The 2373-nt window shown below is 37.3% G+C and overlaps 1 protein-coding gene across 1 annotated transcript in view; it reads right to left on the bottom strand.

Moving 5' to 3' along the window:
* Positions 1-2373, bottom strand: part of LOC308413683 (NACHT, LRR and PYD domains-containing protein 4A-like) — a gene marked incomplete at both ends in the record, with an annotated part of 667338 nt that overhangs the window by 177173 nt on the left and 487792 nt on the right. The gene's annotated exons all lie outside the window — the stretch shown is intronic.

The following is a 2373-nucleotide window of genomic DNA, read 5'->3' as shown; positions in this document are numbered from 1 at the left end:
GCTTTCTTTCTGAGGTTGTGAAACAGCATAATTGTCCCCTTCATGCACTAGGGTGATATGATAGGTACTTATGGACAAGAAGGGATTATTTAAGATCTAAAATCTGAAGCTAATAATATGTTCGTTGAAGATAGAAATACAAGCTGGGGAGAATATGTGTCAAAAAAGCATAAGGATCAGAGTTGCCAAGGAACTACTTAAAAAACCAAGGCATGGGTTCAAAATTGTAACCCAGTACTGGAGAGGCAAATACCAGAAGATATTAATGTTCACTGGGGAGTGAGTGTAGTCAAATTGGTGATTTCCAGAACAAATCAGTAACTCCATATGACAAATAGAATGATACCTGAGGTTGGTCTCTGGCCTCTTCCTGTTTAAACACATACAAATACCCCAAATGAAAGTATCTCAGTAATAAGGTGGTTGGTCTTGCCCACAATAATCCTGTAACTGCTGCACCAGTAAGCATACCTTCTCAAGAATCCCCACATCTCACTGAGGGACTATGGTCAGTTAATTGATGATTGAGGTGGTAGCAGTAAAAGATTTTTAAAATTTAAATTAAAAATAAAGTCAAATAGTATTTTCTCACTGGGTTGGAATGGTTGCAGAATGTTAGAATAAGTATAAAGTCCTTTATTGTCCTATGATTGGTGAGTGCCCAGGTACTGGTGATAGTACTATCATAAGGATAATAGATAAATAAAGTTGTAAATGTAACTTTGTTTATGCAGATAGTTCTGACGTAAGGTCATTTGGATCTATAATATGAAGACATACTACCCAGTAGTTCACTTTTTCTTACAATTCAGTGGCCATTAACTACATGAGATAACATTTTAACTTTTCAATTTTTAAATATAAAACAATCCTTGTATTCAGTGATTTGTTTTTTGCTCACCTAGAGCCTAATATGAGTGCTCAAAGAATATTTAAGGTATGCTGAGTCAGCTAGAGTGGTCTGTTAGTAGATGAAGTTTTATATTGTGCATTTGTCATATGAGCATGCGATCCAGAGTATTTTTATAAGCATAAGATATTTCATATGTATAATAAATAGTATATAACACTATTTTTAAAAATCTCCAGCATTTATCTCTGCAGGTTATCTTCCCCTCTAGGGTCTTGAAACCCATATGAGATCAAGGATTTTTCATGAAATTATGTGGGTTCAGATGCACATATGTGTATGGATTATGTACACAAGTGTGGAAACCAGAGAACAGCTGCTCATGGCCATATGTCATCAGCTGCCCTCCATCTCAGTTACTTTTGAGATGCGAACTCTCAGTGGAACCCAGGACTAATGAATTCTGTAAGGCTGGTTAGCCAGCAGGCGCTAGGAACCTGTCAGTCTCTGCTTCATTGGTCCTTGGAGTGCAGTCATATCCACTATTTCCAGGTTTTATGTGGCTGTTGAGAATTAGCCTCAGGTCCTCATGCTTGTTCACTTCACTGGGAGAGCCATCCTCCCTGGCCCTCAAGATCAGTGTCATTTTAGGTAGGTGCTCAGCTACTCATTCCTAGAAAAGGAAGGCCCTATAAGTGTGTCCAATATTTTGACATTACAAAGTGGCTCACACACACACACACACACACACACACACACACACACACACACACACAGTTCACACTAATAAACTGTGTTGTTGGTTTACAAAAATGTTATTGCTATGGGTAAACATACTTTTGTTCTAGATCCTTTTATATCTACAATCTTTTGTACGTGGCCCATGAGTCTCTGGTAAAAATCTCTATCCGATATTGGATTATAATATATATACCTCTAGTTGTCTCTTCTGGAAGAAGACACAAGCTCCTTAAGATTTACTCTTGCAAATTTCCCTGATCCCTGAAAAGGCTAAACACCTGCACAAGATTAATTTCTTACTTGGTGTTGGTTGGAGGCTGAGAGGGTACCAAGCTGGAGGGGATAAACAACAAAGTAGAAAGAGGTGAGTTGTCTGAGTCTGCTAGTTCTGTTTGTTTCCAATTCAGCCATGATTACTCTGTACCCTGGGGCAAGGTATTGATTCCTCAAATTTGATCTGCAAAGTAAGAATCATTATTTGACATGAGAAATTATAATATATAGGTGTCAGATAATGTTTTTTGATCTTACAAAATGAGGTATGATCTTTTGTTTCTTCTTGTCCTCTTACACCACACTGGAAAATCTCAGACAGACAGACATAGACTATAAGTAATATATGACTTAGGAGCATTGTTCATTCCTATAGGACAATGCTCCTTAAAACATAAAACAACACATAATGGTTTGAATGAACATGTCTCTCACATACTCAGATGTTTGAGTAACTGAACTACACTTGATATTGCTATTTGGTATGTTTTGAAGGTGTGATCTTGCTA

Source organism: Micromys minutus (assembly GCF_963924665.1).
Source record: "Micromys minutus genome assembly, chromosome: 32".
In the NCBI taxonomy this organism is placed as follows: Eukaryota; Metazoa; Chordata; class Mammalia; order Rodentia; family Muridae; genus Micromys; species Micromys minutus.
The sequence above is the reverse complement of the archived record's forward strand: the minus strand, read 5'-3'. Positions and strand labels throughout refer to the sequence as shown.